Consider the following 20,902-nt stretch of genomic DNA (forward strand, 5'->3'; position numbering starts at 1 on the left):
TAATACTTTGACAATTATTTAAAGGACGTCGGTCTTGCAAAGCTTTATTAAAATTTGGTGAATGTTTTATTTGTTGTCCTTACTTTGTTAATAAAAAATGCCAACAATTATCAAATTAAATGTGCTTAACAAATGATATAATTAATCGATCTATCTTAATATAAGTATTATATAAATTGCGTGTCACATTTTTTGTCCGCGATGGGCTCCTAAATTACTCAACTGATTTTAATTTGAACATCATATGCCATTTGATCCAGCTTAAAAGATAGGATTAGGTTATATTGTTTCAATCACGATAAATGACTACCCAGGCATAGCCGGAGCGTGCAGCTGTATATATAGTGCATAGTGTTTACTCTCTTTCAACAGTGAAATAATGTTTGATCGGTCAAGTAGTTTCTTAAGTTAACGCATTAAAACAAACATAATTTTAAATATTAAATTAAAACCTGATAAATATTTAAAAAACTAGTTCAACTTTAAGTCATTAATAACAAAGAGGAAAATAAAAGAAAGAAGAAATTTTTAAATCATGATTTATGTCTATAAATAAAGTTCCCAACCACTTTAAAATAGATATCAAATCTAAAATGTTTCCTGTGTCCAGACGTCTACGCATACAGACATTCTAAAACACGCCAACTTACATAATTTATCGCCGTCTGCAAAACACAACGATAAATACATGTCATTTTTCTGCTATCTGTACATGTTTCTGAGTCAAAGTTGTTTTTTATCGTCTGGTTTTCGATCGTGGATTTGACGTGTGGTTAGCGTGTGAAGCTGCGGGCAGGCACTAGTCTACTAGTGTTGTTGACGAACGAAAATGTTTATTTCATCGTACGTGATATTTTTGTGCAGGAAAGCCCACAGGAACGGTAACTAAGCAGGGAAAAACCCGGGGCTCTTCCTTGTCCTTTGATATAGCAAAAGTAATTTATAATTAGATATAAGTATATAATATAACAATAGATGTTTAACCATTTTTTATTTAATCAATGAAGTAAGAAATAAAAAAAACCTTAATTTTTGCCCACCCTCCTCTTCTAAGATGTTTCTCTTATTATTTATATGGTAGTCTGGAAGAGATCGCTGCCTAGCGATAAGACCGCCATTTGTACATATTTTCTCTTTTGTTTGTGTGTTATCCTGTAAAGTCTCGTATGCAATAAAGAGTTATCTATCTATCTAAGAAATAAACAAATACAGATGTAGGTATTTACTAACTTATAAAACTTACAATATTGACATTAAATTTTTATCTAGAAAAAAATAAAATTTTATTCACAGCCCGACGCCAGATACATTGAAATGAGCAATCGATCCCCATAAGAGCCCCATGTGGTCCATACGTTATGGGATATCATAAAGACCCGAATGGCCCCCTGGCGGACCATAAATAGAGCCCGTGGATTTGTTACGATCTGCATTTTAAGTATATTTGGGGTTTGACTAATTTTAGAAGCTCTTTTAAAAGTCTGATGAAAAATTACAGTCCATTATTATAGAATAACTATCTATAATGCATGTGAAACGAAATTTATTTTCAATAGATACAATGCTTTAAAAATTTGATTTACTTTGGTTGATGTTAATAGTAAAATCTTATAAACACAATTAGCCGCATACCTCTAGCCTATCCCTGTTAGTTAACATGGGTCATACTTTAAACACATTTTTTCAAACAATAAAACTGTGACTGTTACAATCCGAAGGTAATAAAGAAAAGTATTTACATAGTATATCAGATCCGGGTATTTGATTTTAGGCGAGTATTATACATTTAGAAATTAAAGACTCAACGGTGACCACGCTCGCTGTAAAGTCGGATTAATAATATAATGAATAAGTCTTTAATTTCTAGTGCATTCCTGTTAATTTGACTTCCGTATATTGTGCACTAATCCCGCAACAAATGGTCTTTTTCTTTTTAATATATCATAGTAATAATCATAATTCGCTTCCTATAAATCATTGCAGCCCTCGTACATTACAACAAATGGTTATTTGTTGATACAAATGCTTACCATTTAATATCCACCCCATATCAAATAATCTACACATTTACGTAGATAACGAGTGATTTATTTAGATATTTTATGAATATAGGCACAACTATGGTCATTACCGCAATGCGAGAAACCGTAATAAAAGAATTCGTAAATCCATTATAACTATTTACCGTACTTATGAAATTAGAAATAAACCAAACAGTCGTTATATTGATTAAGATATATGAATCAAAAATAATTTAATACTAGCTCATCCCGACATCAAGATTCCTGTTTTATCCCAAGGGAGCTTTTAATCGGGATAAAAATCTTATCACCCAAGTCAGCTCATACCCTGTCTGTATACCAAATTTCATCAAAATCTGTTCAATAGTTTCAGCGTGATTAACGGACAAACATTCAAACAATCATTCACATTTATAACTGTAATTTTATCCGTATTAAAAAAGCAAAGCAATTTATTACCGTCACTTTTACATCTAATAGTTGTCTAGTGACGTAGACAATTGCGATTTCTTGTATCTATTTAAATGTTCCCTTCACCTGTTACGTACTATCTTATATATAAAATTCTCGTGTCACAATGTTAGTCTCTATACTCCTCCGAAACGGCTTGACCGATTCCTCTGAAATTTGGTAAGCATATTGGGTAGGTCTGAGAATCGGCTAACATCTATTTTTCATACCACTAAACGATAAGAGTAAGGCAGAACAGCGTTTGCCGGGTGCAGCTAGTTATGATATATAATAGTTATTTTAGTATTACATTGCTTACTTGTCGCAAAACGCTGTAACGCTAGACTGAAAAACAACAAATTTCAATAAATTGGTAGCCCTATTCTGTTCTTAAAAAATCTAATTAAGAAAGCATTTTAACGCAATAAAATAAATATTGGAGTAAATAACTACATCATAAGTGAAATATTTAGTACCATAGCAATTACTTGCGAAACACCATTTAACAGTCAGCTTTCTAACATTCCACAGATAAGGTTATATCTGCGCCAGCTCGACTATTGACAATAGAAACGAAACATCTGCCAAGAAACCGATACGCGATTTTCTGTGCGTTAATTTTGCGCCCACTTTCGATAACAAAGCCCTGTTCCATCTGCCCAGGACAATTGCAACTCGCGTAGGGCTGTGCAAAATTAGTTTGTTCTGCTTTTTTTGTGCATTTTATTATATAGGAGAGTTTTGGTCGGACAAATATTTTGTTATATGAATTTATACAATAGCGTAATAGTTAACGAACTGAACCCCAAAGATATTGATTTGGATTACGTAGGATGGGGAAATGGGCCAACCTAGAAAGTAGTTAATTTTGATTCATACCTTATTTCTATCATATAAATATTTCTAATATAAAGAAAATTTTCACATTTTAGGCTTTTTGTAATTAGGTAGCATGGACAAACCATTGAAAAATTACACGAAATTACAAATGAATTCACTGAATATTCCTCTAAACACGCAATAGCTTCAAAGTTAATAACTTTCAAAAATAAAGTAAACACCAGACCCCCAAAACCATACAAATTCTAAATCCTTGATTGGCTTCTAACATTTTTTACAAACAATACGATCCCGCAACATCTGGCAGCCCTACCGCAGATTCAATCCAAAATGACACCTGCTTACCGTCCGTCCTTTTCTAATCGTCCTAAAACATTCTCCGTCTCCCTCCCACGGGACGAAGCCTCCGCTAAGTGTTAAAATGTTTATTGACTATAAGCAGGTATTAAATATCTGAGTTTGTAACTAAAAGTTCATTTAGTGCCTGACAGAGCAATAAATTTCAATGCACTTTAATATTGTTCAATTGTTTGTATCCTTTTTGATTTATCTTTTAACAGTTATGTTGAAGTTAACTTATACGTAATTACAAAAGCATTTAAGAATATATTAAATAATAAGTGAATCCGATAGCAATTTGAATATATGAAAAATTCAAAATTATATGTGAACTATTAAACTCTTATCAAAATTTAATGTATTTAAAAGCATTACAAAATTTAATTTGTCATTTATGTCATTTTAATTGTTATTTAGAGAAAGGATATTGAGCTAAGTTAGGTACTAGGATCTAAATGCTGAGTCTAGTTAGACTAAACTTTGTCAACTGTAAATAACAACGAACTGCATTCTCAGACAGACTCAGTTAATTACATAAGTGTTCCTAACCTTAGTTTAAGTGCTAATTAAAAAAGCTTTAAAAATACCCTGCTGTTACTTAATTAAATTGAACTAAATAATACCTTAACTGTAAGAGCTGATTGTTTTATTGATGGAACAAAAAACGTATAGATTTGTCCAAGATTAATAGAATACTACTAGCTGTGCCCTACGGTTACATACCAAATTTCATTGCAATCGGTTCAGTAGTTTTAGCGTGAAAGAGCAACAAACACACACACATCCTTATCAACTTTCGCATTTATAATATTAGTAGGAAGTAGTATTAATAAAGTAGGATAGTTTAAGTTTATTAGTTTATTATAATAATATATAGTAGTAAGTTCTCCATTAGACGCAAATGCAAGTGTATCAATATTATAGATCTGTTAATCTGATAAATTAATTTCCCCATTCATAAGTAGAATGGCAATTCAGATATTATTTAACTGAATAGATAATAGTAAACATAGAAGAATAGTGATAGTAAATATCTTCATATACGTGTCTCAATATTTTAACACACGTAGACAACATATTACAAAGACAATAAAGGATGTCCTTGAAGTTTGGTTGATTCCACCCCTTTTATTTGCAAACCTTGAATTTCCAACGACGCTCCGTTAATTATAACATTTCGTAGATTAATTTAAAACCCAGAAACCGGACAAAAACCACATCCGCCATATGTTGCGAGTTGATCAAATTTAACACGGTCAGATAGGTGAGGGTGTAACATTCAATCTGAACCTCGTTGCAACGACTTAAAGTTCATTTTGCTCCCACTGCAGAAAATTCAGTTAAACGTCCATAGATTTTTGCGTTACTCACCCATAATGATCGGTTAAATATGACGCCAAGAATGTCTTTGTCGAGATTAATGTATTGGAAATTTATTTTCCTGAACCATTTTAAAAGAGACAAGTAACGGTAGGTAGCAATTCTTTATATGAGTGATAATTTATTAGGTTTAAAGAATTTTTATCAACAAAGCCACAAAGCACACGCTTATCGTTACAATAAAATAGTTGCTAATGTAGAAATTTCACTAGTGTTTCAGCTCAGTACAATAAAAACAAAAATTATCGCACTAAAAACAAAACTCATAATCCAGTAATACACGCATCGATCGAAACCAGGTTAATAAACATTGCAGTCTGGGACTTAATTTTATATGGACTTGTAGAAAGTCCTTGTAGATTAAAGAAAACAGACCAAATTCATAAAAAAGATTAATTATTTTAATTGAATTAATTCATCATCATTAGCCCATATATGTTCCCACTGCTGGCACACAGGCCTCCTATGAGGGTTCAGGCCATAATCCACCACGCTGGCCAAGTGCGGGTTGGCAGATGTCACATGTCGTCGAACTTTGGATTCTCGGACATGCCGGTTTCCTCACGATGTTTTCCTTCACTGTTTTAAGAATTATTATCAAAGAAGAAAGACAGTTGTACAATTGAGTAAATAACGATCAATTTGATAATCTTAAACATGAAGCAACCCATGATTAAACTGAACAAAGCCTACTCACAGCAGCTATCACAGCCACGCAGACAGACAGACGCCCAGGCTCATGCAATTTACATCAAGACTTAGCCATTTTAATGGATTCCGATTTGGCAAGAGCGCCAACTCGTGGCAAATTACACTTTGACGGGGTCACGTTTAACTTTGAATTAAGATCAAATTATTTGGAATTATGAGTGAAGTGTTAAGATGGTGGGATTATAGAGGATTTGTGACTTTAGTTGTGTTAATGTTAAACTACAATAACTATAATAGTTCAACTTTGATAAGTTTTTTTATAAGGAAGTGTGTATAACTTTACTTATTTTTTGCGACACATGGCTATTATTTGTTTGATTAAAAGAGTTGATTGCGTATAATCATTAATTGGAACATTTATTTCCCTTCCAAGGTATATATACATATATGTTTTATCTTACTATACTACAAATTAACTGCACAATTTGCAAAATTCATATTTAAACATCAGACATTCTCTTTGTATGAAACAATATAGTTCAGTCGTAATCGTAAAACTAAATCTATACTAATATTATAAAGCTGAAGAGTTTGTTTGTTTGAACGCAATAATCTCAGTAACTACTGTACCGATTTGAAAAATTCTTTCAGTGTTAGATAGCCCATTTATTGGAAGGTTATAGGCTATATATGTACCACGGGCGAAGACGGGACGGACCGCTAGTCACAGATAAAGCTAACGAGCTCTATGATGATATAAAACAAAATACAAATGATATCTTTTCAATTTGATAATCGCCCTCTCAATTCAGTTTCTCTCCAAGGTAATGCAGGTGTTACACGAAGTCTATCTTATTTATATTCAAGGCCATTTTAAGGTTATACGATTGGTCTTGATAGACCTGCTTTTGTTTTACAATTTGCGTCTAGACCTTTTCAAATAAATGTAATATTGTTTTGTACACTGGGAGTGTTTTGAATTAATTCTCTGAAATAATGAAATCCACACGAACATTGGTGGAATGTAGATTGATCTTTGACTACCACATTTCGTTTTACCCCACGTCTTCATCAGCTTTTGAGAGCTCTCCTTTTAAATGTAATATTGGATTTTTTTTTAAAAGCGCTATCCACTCCGCACATATGATACAGATTCAATATAAATACCAATTTTTCTAAACTTTCAATAATTTTTACTCAAAAACAGTACAAACACAAACGACAAATCTCTTTACCATATTTAGGGAAGTCTACATTTAATTAAGCTACTACATTATATATATACATCGTTAAATTAATTCGTTTCTTACATCCATGCATGTATAATTCGTGATGTGTTATTCCTCGCTAATTCGCAAAATTCAAGATACTTGGTGTCACGTCTCATGCATAGACGAAAATGGTTATAGTGAGCAAAGGATCCAGTTATTCCGGGTTTGAACCGGTGGATATTAAAAAAGTTCTAAATCTAGAAGAGAATAGAAGATTGGCTATTTAAATTTCTGTCTAGAAGAATCTACTATCACTATAATATCTCACAAAGGCACATGGGACCTATCACAAATAAATCAATTTCTTAGTTTTCGTTATAATGAGAATACCATTCAAATTACTTTACAAGAATTTAAGCTTATATCCTATCGTTTGCTAATCTCTTTTTCAGATTAATGAGCGATCTTCCTTGCGGACCTAGTTTTTAGCTTGGAAATCTAACGAAAACTCGTTCTTTGCAGAGAAAATAACGGATCTGTCTTTGTTTTATTTTGACTACGCGGACAAAGCCGCGGGCGGGTAGCTAGTTATTTATTAACCAAATTGTGAATATAAAAATAAGCAGAATGGGTTGTGTAATTCTGTATGAAAGTATGAGCTTGCGGTGATATTAACCCAAAATATTACAAATGAAACTGGTTAATTGTAACTTTCGCTTTGAAAGCAATCTAGTTTATTGCATTATTTTAAAGTTCATGATTCGGCAGTATTCAATTGGTTCAAGAACTCTTCCTTTTTGCAATCTTCTAACCGACTTTCACAAAAAAACGGGAGTACTCCATTTCATTGTGTTTTTTTAAGCCTGAAAGTTGCAACAAACATTTCAACATCTGTTAAAGTTGAAACTATTTATAATTAATCAAACGTATGAAAAACCTAACTTTGCACTTCTAAAATATACGTATAGGTAACTCATCATTCATGATTTATGTCCACAAAAATTAACAAAAATGTCAAAACCAGCAAGAGGGTCGCCATTACATACATTTGAACAGAAACTGTCGGTCTGTCAATCAATATTTATAACAAAACAGCTAACTCGAAACAATAACCAGGGGAGATAACAGAAATAACTCGAAATGCGACCAAAATAAACCGCGGGTGGCGTCTTGCAACCATTGAAACAAATGAATAAAATACGATGGAATCGTCTGAGGAATGTGTCTCGCTTGTGATAAATGATAGCAATGTCGAATCAAATATAAATGTACGTTTCAGTAAATCACTGTATGTGATGCATCACTTTATATAGGTTATTCAGGACGAGGAATCATAAAACGATACTTAAATATGATGTCTAGTTTTGTTAGTCTTATTTTTATATCAATTGATGTAAGAAATACAATTTATAACAGTTTTTGTGTATAGTATAATTACTCTTTATTTAAGAAAAGTTAACATTAATATAATAATTAAAATATCAAAACGGTCGATTGAAATCCTTTCTCTTAATCTCCATCACTCGAAACTGTAGAAAGCGCACGCGAAGTTATTACAAAAATATGTAATTAGTGATTACATTGTAATTAAAACGACTATAAATAACTGCTGAAATTTACAAATCACGCCACAAAGTGAGAATAAAGCGCTTTCTTCTTTTGGACAATGTTGATTTACCGTCACGATAACCTTATGTTTAAGTCATTATAATTTTTTTATTTTTTTTATTCTATTTTGTCATTGAATAAAACTCTTTATAATGACAATCTAAACCAGCCAGATTATACTACAGTCTAATAATCCATACAGTAGTGTGGAAGAGGCGTTAAGACAGTTCAATAGGTGAGGCGCAAGGGGTGAGAAGCAAGAGGAAGGAGCCCGAGCTACATAAGTCAGTCGCCATGTTTTTAGTAGCTCGGGACTCGCCTTTAAGGCTTATCGCTTGTAGGTATCATATATATTATTTTTGCCAAGCAATGATATGAATTACATGTTCTCATTTGTACGTAATTTACGCATAAATTAATGATTTAAATATTATCTTAAAATTAAGGCAATTACAAATGAAAGATTCTAGTCAAAGACGGTGTAGTCGTTCTGAACTAAAGCACAACTGTCGCATCTATACTTATACATACGTACGTTATACATAAACATATGTAAAAAAAATGTTATAACATTTTCATCAAATTAATATAAAAGATATTGTTAAAAGATCTCAAAGATACTCAGGTAATTCATCTCGACCAAGGTCATGTTATTGAACTTAGAAAAAACCGCAAACTTTTTTCACAACTTGATATGCGCAAGCGTCGCTTTGACGTAAGGCTTTATACATAATACATTAACGTTGTTTGCGACACTTGGCCATATGAATGGCTGTTTAAAAACATCTCACAGTTAAATCCTGAGTTTTGAGTGTACCGTTTAATATTATTTCGTTTGAGTGTGATTTACCTCTTAAGTTAAAAGGTCTTTCAACATGATTTTTTATTGTACTTATATACTTACGACACGATATTATTATTAATATAACTTGCTCAGAACAATTTTTATTCCATTAAATAGCGTCAAGACATATTTTTAAAACTTTTATAAAGATAAATTTTCTCTGATCGATTTTCTTTATGTTCCAGGATCAGTCGTTAGTGCCTTGTCAGATGGAGACATTTTTTTGTGAATCCCAACCGGGAATCGAACCCAGGACCTCTCGATTCTATACCAACATGTAATCAACTTTACCAAGGAAGCGGTATGCGTCTGCGACTGTCATAGATTATATTATATGTCGTTTTTATCGCGAGATTCCAACTGAAGCTGGGACGAGCGGCTAGTATTGAGATTAATACACATTTCGAGCCAGCCCGGAACAAATAACTTTGACATTTAAGTTATAGATTGATGATGCAGATATTCACCTTGAGAACATTCTGATTATAAGCTTGTTTTGGGCCTATGACGATATTTAGTGTTTCTTCCTAATTTTATAATCTTAACTATACTTGCATTCAATCACATCAAAATAAATATGATGTTCTTTTATCTTATAGACCTAAGTAACTTATAGCTCTGTAGGATTATTTCTAAAAATAATCCTACGGAGCTTAACCCAAAATTATAAATAACTAGATGTAACCCGCGGCGTCACTAGTAAAATGCCTATGCACTAATCCAGTCTATAATCTATCTGTGTACAAAATTTTATGCAGTACCTTAAGCTATTTTCATGCGAGTAACAAACCATATTCATCCATCTTTACTTACAAACTTTCACGTTATCCGGGCGGAGCCGGGGCGAGCGTCTAGTTAAAAATAAATGCACTTTAATAACTAGAAAACTAGTCTCCCACGACGTAACCGTCCTATAATGTTACTACAATAACATCGTCACAAAATGGGTCAATTGCTAGGACATCCAGCTATCACACACGTTGCGAACAATTTAAAAAGCTTATTTCCTGTACATAATAGTTAATTATCCTATTTATTATTAATGCGAAAAATTTGTTTGACTGTATTACACGTTGCAACGGAGCGATTTTCGTGATACGGTTTTTGTCTCTAGATAAATTATACTTTTTATAGCGGTGAAGCATCTGATTCCCGTTGAATTTTACTTTGTCTTAGCAGGCGAAGCCACGGCCAGAAGGCTAGTATTATTATAAAGGCTTAGCGTAGTTACATTAGAAGAATTATTTTGTAAGGTATGTGTATTTTTTATGATTAGATTGTGTGTGTCCTTATGTTTTATTACCTACATGATACAAAACAATTTGAAACTGACGAATTTATACATTTCAGTTATTTACCCTAAGAAGAAAAAAAGCAAAAAACCGCTTATTTAAACTTTCAAAATATTTCACAAATAAAACGTTTTCACAAATACGGTCCCGCGGGAAAGTCACCTTTATACAACACTAGCTGCGCCCCGTGGTTTCACCCGCGTAAGTCCTTATCCCGTAGGAATATCGGGATAAACAGTTGCCTATATGTTATTCCAGTCGTCCAGCTGTCTACATACCAAATTTCATTGCAATCGGTTCAGTAGTCTTTGCGTGAAAGAGCAACAAAGTGTGTGTGACACATCCTTACAAACTTTCGCATTTATAATATTAGTAGGACTAGCTGTAATCCGCGATATCACTCGCGCGGTACCCGGGCAAAAAACCTGTCCTAATCCAGACTATAACCTATCTACCAAATTTCACACAGATACGATAAGCTGTTTTCGCGTGACATAACAAACATTCATCCATCCAGATCCAAACTTTTGCGTTTATAACATCAGTCGGATAAATTGTTCGAGAGGCGCAATAAAAATTGTACAAGATCATTCTAAGCCTCTTTAAGCGATTCTAGCGCGAAGTTCGAGCTAGCCAAATAAATTTATAATTATCGGGCCAAAATAAACTTGCTCGGCGAAGGTGATCGCGAGGGAGGCCGTGTATGGCAAATTTTGGGGATATTTCGGCTGAATTTGTTAGTTTTATAAACATAAAATGAAGGTAATTGAAAAAATCGTATGGTTCACGTTTTGTGAGAAGATTATTTAAAATAGAATAAATGTATTATTACTAACTACTGCAGTAAACTATTTTTTTATTTTTTTTATTATTGTACATTTTGGAATTAATAAGTGAACTTACTTACTTTTCTACTTGCAAGAGAGTCATCCATAAATTTTAAATATTTTAATTCCTAAATAAGAAAATTATCCTATAGACATATTATATAATTTTGTAGATACAAAACATAATTCAGAAGATCATTGTTATTTTGAGGGTACTTAACGACTTGTCGACTTGTCATATCTGATTAAAAAGGGGATATCAAAGACGATGCACTCGCCTAAAGCGTCTATTATATACGGTTTTGAAGTACAATAGAGCTCGTAGCTTGGTTCTTTGTTCAATTTTTACATATTTTTTTGTTATTATTAGAGTATTCTTTGTTTAGATATTAGTATTGTTTTGTTTTTAATAACAACGAAATGTGGATCAATTGAAATACGCAAAAAAGATATCAGTATGCCTATTTTTTTTGCTTTTCCATCTATTAGCTTATTTATAACTCTGTTATAAATAAGCTAATAGTGTTAACTATCGAAACAGTGTTTGAAAAATATAAAACATTAATATAAATGGAAAGAAAGAAAAAACATTTATTTGGCGACATAAATCAATCATAATTCCAACGCGTGTCTTTCGCCTGAAAGACGCAGGATCGAATCCCGCCTCGGTATTTTTTAGTTCTTCATATTTTTCAAATGTTAAAAAATCATATCGAAATATTGTTTTTTAATATCATGTATTTATATTAATGTAAATAAAATTGAGTATCATCAAATAATAAGATGGTCAAAAATGATGGTCACCACACCAACTTGTTTTTGCATCTTCCGTTCTAACCGGTTTTAGTTAAAATAAAGCCTTAAATAAGGCTTTATTCGCTTTACAATTTGTGTGAACGATTCCATCACGTCTGGGAATTCAATTGCTATAGGGTATAGACATTATGGTCACTAACTATTTTCCCATTATATTTATATACTAGCTGCATGCCCCGGCTCCGCCTGGGTCATTTACCTAACTAATCTACTTAATATTATAAATGCGAATGTTTGTGAGGATGGATGTATATTGTGTATGTGTATGTATGTTTGTTACTCTTTCACACAAATACTATTGATACATACATAGTTGGACAACTGTAATAACACCTAGACAACTTTTTATCCCGATATTCCTACGGAATACAGACTAGCGCGGGTGAAACCGCGGGGTGCAGCTAGTAATATATAGAGTGATTGATATTGTATATGAAATGATATGATATATAGGATGAATGTCTTATATAACACAGGTTATCGCCTAACATAGAAGACATAGCTCACGCCGTTGTTGTTTCCGCCCGTGGCTTCGCCCGCGTTGTCAAAGAAAAATTAGATAGTCCGAAAACTATGCCCTTCATCCTATGTCCTTTCTAAAGTATCAAACTACATTTCTGACGAGGTTCAAGTCATCATATAAACTCTTCAGTTTTGTCTGTTAATATAGTAGTATAGATAACTCATTTCATTTTACCCAGTAATTTTACGGATAAATTGTTTTATAAGAACCATCAACAGTTTACCTTCATGACGCAATCAATATATCACATGTATGTATGTATGTACACTAACCATTTATTCCTCAACCACAAACGTCATTACACACACTGTTGCATCTATTTAAAGTTCACTACAAGTAAAAGCATGAATTAATAAAATATAAACACACTTGAACAAAGATACGGAAACAAAATGGAATTCACACACACGCACACGCTATCTGTGTGTGCGTGTGTCATTACGCCAATGTCGTTCTAGGAATAGACACGTATAAAATTCTTATCTAGACCGATAATTATCAATTGCATATCAAATGTTAGGTTATACGTATGTTAAAAAATAAATTAAATGCAAATTTGAATTTATTTCGTTCGTTTATATATGTCTCATTGTTTTGAGTTATCCAATATGTACCAGATTCAAGGTTTATAAAAACTTTGGTAATATACAACTGTTATAACTCTAATAAAATTATACATTTAATTTACATACCAACAAGCATCATTATAAATATCTGTGTAACATTATTAACATAGTTAATTGATTCGCGAAAACTAGACTAAATGAAAGAATGATTAAGACAAACGAATTTAATCATCACTCATTGATAACTCAATAGAAATATTGTTTCCAGTTACTACAGTTTTGAGTATTTAAAAAGCAGGTAGAGGCTTTACCGAATGCAAAGGAGGAAACAACCTTCAAATAAAGGTAGCTTCTTAGAAGTAATATCTTGGACTTCCCATTATTAAAACGAATCATAATACGGGAAAATTTAAAAATATCATTAACTGGATATGTATGTATATACATACTAGCTGCGCGGTTTCACCCGCGTAACTCCGTATCCCGTAGGAATATCGGCATAAAAAGTTGCCTATATGTTATTCCAGTTGTCCAGCTATTTACGTACCAAATTTAATTGCAATCGGTTCTTCTTTTGCGTGAAAGAGCAACAAACACACACACATCGTTACAAACTTGCATTTATAATATTAGTAGGATAGGATTATCTCGTTAATGAATAATAATGAACGTTTGGAACAGTTGCAAAATTATTAGAGACACAAAGTGAAACGCAGTTATAATTTCAGTATGATTATAAGCTAGTTAAAAGTTTATTTTAACGTTCTAACAATAAAGTTGTCAATACATTATCCTAAACCGTTTGACAATAAACTGCAGCTTTAGATGTAGTTCCAAATTAAATTCCGCTGTTAATAGGGTTGCTAAAGTTTTTTTTTTAAAATGTACCATTTCATTTAGAAAGGTTTTGATCTAAAAGAGTAGTTATTTGTATTTATTGATAGTCGAGTAAGTCTAGTTTATCAAATTCTATAGTTACGCTTGGACAAATCCCGCTGGGACCACATAGATTTTTTGTTATTCCATTTAAGTCATTACAAACAAGAAAGTTCTATTATTAGTTCTAACTAAATTACTTTATTACCATTAATTCGTAGTAGCTAACCCTGTATACTCTTATGTATTCGATTTTATATTTTAGAACAGTATATTTCATATAACCTCATGTTCTTACTAATCCAATACTATTTAAACATAACACTTACGTGGGCAACATTTTCTTTTTCCATTTTTGGCAGCCCTTCTTACAATTCGGTGAAATCTGTCGACTAATCGCCTACACGCGCATACAGCTCTGCGGACGCATCCACCACGACAATCAGTTATCGAATGAGATATAAATGGTGAAAAGCCTCTATTTGTACCCGTTATAGTCGAATTTGTTACCGTATTTAGGGATTTGCTTTAATTGATTGGAAGACTGATAAAGTTAGGGTAGGGCTGTCAAATGATAAAGATGGTGTCATTTGAATTTCTATAAAATAAGATAGTTTTAACGTAAACAAATAGATTTGAAGATTCATCAAAATACTGAAATATATCTAAAATATACTTACCTCACACATATATATATATATACCTATGCACTGTATACAAAAACTTTAATTCGTAATTTAATTTAATTTTCCCATTCAATACAAGAGGATTATGGGTAACGTTCTCTATAAAACTGTATTTGAAGTTACTACATACACGTTAATTGTAATCCCGAGGATATTAAATTTAATATATTTTACTTTACAAATTCTAAAACACTTAAAATGTTCTCCTATTAACAAAATTGAATTTGAGCATGTCACTCATTACAATTTTCAATACAATTTCAATTGCGTCTAATCCACAGTAATTAACAAAAACTCCAGGAATCTCGTTAAAGTAAACCGATATAGATGTGAATTGAAGGAGGCTTCTCGGAAAGCAACTTAGTAAGATTCTGTAAGTAAAGCGGTGTCTACAATGTTATTGCGACAGCGCGTCAATAGACTTAAAGGTCCAACTGTTATGCCTTTTTGTTTAAAATGACAATGTTCCCTTAAAATCCTCTAGAGATGATGCAATTTTTTTTTTACAAAGGAACATGTGGGCTCCTGATGTTTAGTTATCACCGCCGCTCATAAACACTAGCAATCGGTTGTTTTCTACTGAATTAAAGTTCAAACTTATATTCATCATCATCATCAGCCCATATATCTTCCCACTGCTGGGACACAGGCCTCCTATGAGGGTTTGGGCCATAATCCACCACGCTGGCCAAGTGCGGGTTGGCAGATGTCTCATGTCGTCGAACTTTCACATGGACATGCCGGGTTCCACGAAACGGTGAAGGAAAACCCTTCACCGTTTCGAGCAATGGTGATGTTATTGACATGTGCAGATAAATTGAAAATCAATTAATTTCCTGCACGCTCGCCCGTTCTCGAACCCAATCTTATCGATTTTGAAGTCCGAGGTTCTCACCACTGGGCCACCACTGCTTATAAATTTATATATCAGCAAAGTATTAATATGCTCATTTAAGTGTTCAATGTCCAATATTTACAACTTAAATACGTCAGGCTTCAATCTTGTTTCATAAGAAGTCTAAATGTATTCTAGTCTATAGTATAATTTCTTTGTACCAAATTCCATCTGAACAAAACTGATTGCTTGAAACAGTAATTAGAGGCGAATTCCATCCATTCAGCTTTATAGGAAACAGCATAATCAAAACAGAAAATTATTATATTAACACACAGCTTCTACTCATATCATCCATCCATAAATGTATGTAACACTTAAAGTCTTTATAGTGTATGCGACTTACAAATACAAACCGTTAGAGCGTTCCCACGTTACCCAACTGTTATAGCTAAGCACGAAATCGGTAAATGAACCTGTTTTACTCCATCCAGACATCTACAAAATTTCGCATATATAACCAACATCATTTAAAATACATGCGACTTACGACAAACGCAAGTCAAACCCACGTGATCAAACCTTTACAACTAAAACAGGAGATTGGTAAATTGATAGCAAGTCTCTATTGCTACCACAGTGCGGTTTGAATGGGTACATTAGTATGTTCTTACTGTTGTAGACCTCTTGCTTCACGTCTAGGTTATTCGAAACATTGTTAATCGCTATTCGTTTTAATATTGTTTTAGAGTTCACACATTCACTGGTGAAACAAACCAGTTATTATTACAGGTCCGCCCCGGCTTCGCTCGTAGTACATATTTATATAGCCTTCCTTAATAAATGGGCTATCTAATAGTGAAAGAATTTTTCAAATCGGACCAGTAGTTCCTGAGATTAGTGCGTTCAAAAAAACAAATAAACTCTTCAGATTTATAATATTAGTATAGATAGATGCTTATAAAACCTTTCAGTATAAGATTTTATATAGGTAGGTTTCGCCAGAAAAATAAACTATTTTATAACATAAAGAGTCCATGTTTTATTAGATTAAGTATCATGTATATTAAATGTAAATAACTCATACATTTTTGTTTTTCCATGTTGTATTTGATTACTTACGTGTATTAGTTTAATCTTGATGGCCTCATGCGTTTATCTCATTTATTTATTCAATTATTTTTGTACTAAAGTTAAATGTACTTGGAAAACCTTATTAAGCTGCTTATGCATGAATTCTAGTTATTTTTTAATAACTAGCCACTCGCCCCAGTTGCGTTAATAATTGTTATTACACATAATTGGGCCTTTTTGCAAAAAATCTTTAACCGTTGGATATGGGCGTAATCCGTGAGCTTAGGCTACTTATTTTTAATATGTAAATTCATAAATATACAATCCGGGTAAGCGTAGCCGCGGGCAATAGTTAGCTAAAGGTATCTACTTACAATAGAACTCTTGTACTATTATATATGTATAGATATAACAAACATACAAATATTTTACGACCTGTCATTTGAGTTGCGACATTCCGACAGTTGTGAGAGGTAAACCTTCAACCTAGAAAGGTGTATTACAGCATAGTCTGTAATGATAGAGAACTGTTTATCCTGCTAATTGTATGTTTGTTGATTTGATACTCGTTACTCGAATATTTAGTTTATGTAAGGGCCTAATTTTCAGAGGCTATTCAAGATGAGAATCCAAATCTCAACCAAATGGGTTCAGTGATTTAGTCGTTAAGAAAGAAAGACAGGTGATATATTGATCATCATCATCAGCCCATATATGTTCCCACTGCTGGGACACAGGCCTCCTATGAGGGTTCAGGCCATAATCCACCACGCTGGCCAAGTGCGGGTTGGCAGATGTCACATGTCGTCGAACATTTCATTCTTGGAAATGTCGGTTTATTCACGATGAAAACTTCACAATTTCTAAGCAGTGGTGATGTTATCCACATGCGCAGATAAATTGAAAAATCAATTTATTTCCTGCACGCTCGCCCGGTCTCGAACCCCGACTTATCGATTTTGAAGTCCGAGGTTCTCACCACTGAGCCACCACTGCTTGTGGTGATATATTAACTATATGAAAATCCACCCAATACACAAGGAAAAGGTCGTAAAAACTGCAAGTCTACAAAGATATTGTAGAATTTTGGCTATTTAGAGGTTGCGTCCCTGCCAACGCCAGAATGCTGTTTTGCTCGAAACGTGTTCACGTTACGTTTATGTTTGTTTGTTGTGAAGTTAAATACCCACGTTCCTGGGGGCAGGACACTTGATACTGAAATGGGAAGGAATCAGGACAATTTCCTATCAAACACTTGAATAATCACGACAATCGGTTGAAAACCCATAGATTTATAGAGAATTGATGAGAAAGAAGAAGTTGAGAGAAATATCCAGAGAATTGAGAACTTTCTTCAAAAACAATAACAGAAAATGTAAGATACGTGACATATCATCGGTGTATCATACAAAATTTCATTTAATACCGTAATTTAAGAAAAACAGGACATAAATACAGTGCCTTATATAGGCAGCATTGAATAATTATTTGTTTATATGATAACTATGATTATACTAAGGCATAATTTTAATCCAGAGCATATATCACAATTGCAATTTATCGATGAGAAATAAGAGAGTTCTTTTTCAATGCTATAAAACTAAAAAATACACTGCATTTCTTCTCTTCAACAATTTGTTCGTCTTTAACAATTTGTTCATTCATAAATTTTCCATTCACATTAAAACACAAATCACTAAAATTAAATTACACTAAGTAATTAGCATATAAGACAACCAGGAGAAACTTATGCAAAACTTTAAGATAATGCATGCAAAGATGAGTTATCTGATATATTAATATAATATTTAATTAATTCATACGTGCTACACAAAATCTTCCGTCAGCTGTCTCCATGAATATGCATTATATCTAGGAGTTTTATTAAACTTGTTTTATCCAATGCCAACTGAACAATTAAAAATTATAAAAAGCAATAATCATTAATTCATGTCAGAATTAAAAAAGAAACAGATTACTGAGGTATTAAAAAAATAGATAGGTTGTGTTGTTTTAAAAAAAATTCTGAAACTAATCCAATTGGGTATTTGAAAAAAATTTATATGATCATATAATAAATTATACGACTTGATGACATTCGTTAGGAAAACTTTTACAATACCACAGACAAACTTAATAGTTCCTACATTTACTATAACAAATTATTATGACCTTAATGTTAATATTAGCTTGCTTATTTATCAGTATTCAAAAAGGGAAAACGAAGTTCTCATCGTGAGTTAATAAAATTTCACGCATCGGCCGGCCATGTTTCCGTCCGATCTGTCACTGAGATAATAAGAAAGTACCTACAGACTAAACCAAAACCACGCGAACTTGTGGAAAATGTACAGTTACTAACTATTGCCACCTACCTACGTAGTTTAACTGTATCCCAAAGAGATATTCATAATTGAACATTGTGTTACGACCTACTACTTTCGACCTGTTCATTTGTCTGCTTCTAGAATGGTAGCCTAGGTAGCTTATAAGTGAGAAGAGTCAGATCAGGAATCTATATGGGGTAAGAAAATTTCAGCCATTTTAGTATAGCAGTTTTCGCTTGTTACCTACCTCCCAAGGAACGAAAGAACGATTACTACTTAAAATATAATATCTATACCTACAAACCAAATTTCTTAATTGATATGCTATACAATAAAAAGCGCCAAATTAAGCATTCGTTTTTTTAATTACATATTATCCTGTTAAAATAATAAACTAAACTTCTGACTCCATAGCCTTATACTTTGTTGCAATATTATCTTTCCCGCGTACTTAATAAAACGTTTTCTTGACTATGTAGTAATTATAAACAGTGGCTTGTTTAATGTTTATTTATTTATTCCTAACATAAATCGCCATTAATTACTTTTACGTAACTGTGAACATTAAAAAGCAAGTATTATGATAGGAATTATAATAAAAAGAACGAAAAGTGCTAAACGAAATACGTCTTTTAATTATCAATAAATACTTTGATATTATAATTAAAAATAACCAGTTGGTACGTACACATAACATAATTTTTAATTTCAATGAAAATAACTATGTAAGCTAAGTGTTAATTTATCAAAACAGAGAGAATTTTTACAAAAATATTATTTTAAACAGAGTCCAAAGACTAGAAACCTTGAAAAATACAAATTAACATTGTTATTGCTTACAATGAAAAAGTAAGCGTCTCCAACAAAGTAGGTAAATAGTTTTATTTAACCAAATGTGTAAATTAAATGCCATTCGTAACACAACCTTGGCAGTATAATCGTATTGTAAAAACTCACTCTTTGTTAATAGTGAATAAAATTTACCTTGATTATCGCTTTTATCCAAATCTAATCAGCCACGTAAAAGATAAAAAATCCTATCGTTTAACAAAAACCGCTAGACAAATAATCACTGCACTAAGATGTTTTGCAACATTCACAGAACGCACAGAATCTTATCACGGATCAACTGTAATCCCACAACACGAAACCACCGGTCACTGTTACACTTTCGCAAAAACAACAAAAAGTACTTTATAGTTTTTTTACGAAAGTTATCACGCGAACGCGGGGACGCGCGACACAACCTATCCCTGCGGCAGGTAAGCGCTGACTGAGTGTGAGAGAAAGAAAGGTTTACGGTTGGCATAAAGTTCCGTGTGAGGAACAGGGATGGAAGATGCGAATGAAGTTGGCTTCTATTGTGTGACCGAAAATGACCACATGGCATAGTAAATTATAAATATCATGAAGACAGCTTTGTTTTGATTGTAGTAAGGCAATAGTTTGTGTTAAACTAAACATAACCAAACAATACGTTTTTCGCTAAGTATTCAATGTATTATTTAAATGGTATTTGAAAGGTTATTTGTGTGTAAGTTTAGGCGCGTAACTTTCACCTAATAGTTCAGTAAATTTTATGTTTGCTAAAATATAATTATTCATAGCTTATATATAAGTCATTCCAAACTTATTAATTTTATGTAACGTATTAAAATTTACCTCCGTAGGCTACGACACCTTAGTACGATAACTAATATTCCATGTTTAAAATAAATTGATAAGTACATATTTTT

General features: G+C 32.6%; 1 protein-coding gene across 1 annotated transcript in view; it reads right to left on the reverse strand.

Moving 5' to 3' along the window:
• LOC119839875 overlaps positions 1-20,435 on the reverse strand; it is a 116,235-nt gene extending 95,800 nt beyond the window's left edge. Inside the window, exon 1 of the mRNA XM_038366295.1 lies at positions 20,151-20,435. The gene's annotated coding sequence lies outside the window, so the exon portion shown is untranslated. The remainder of the gene's footprint in view (positions 1-20,150) is intronic.
• Positions 20,436-20,902: the final 467 nt, after the last annotated feature.

This window comes from Zerene cesonia, chromosome 5 (genome assembly GCF_012273895.1).
Source record: "Zerene cesonia ecotype Mississippi chromosome 5, Zerene_cesonia_1.1, whole genome shotgun sequence".
Lineage (NCBI taxonomy): Eukaryota > Metazoa > Arthropoda > Insecta > Lepidoptera > Pieridae > Zerene > Zerene cesonia.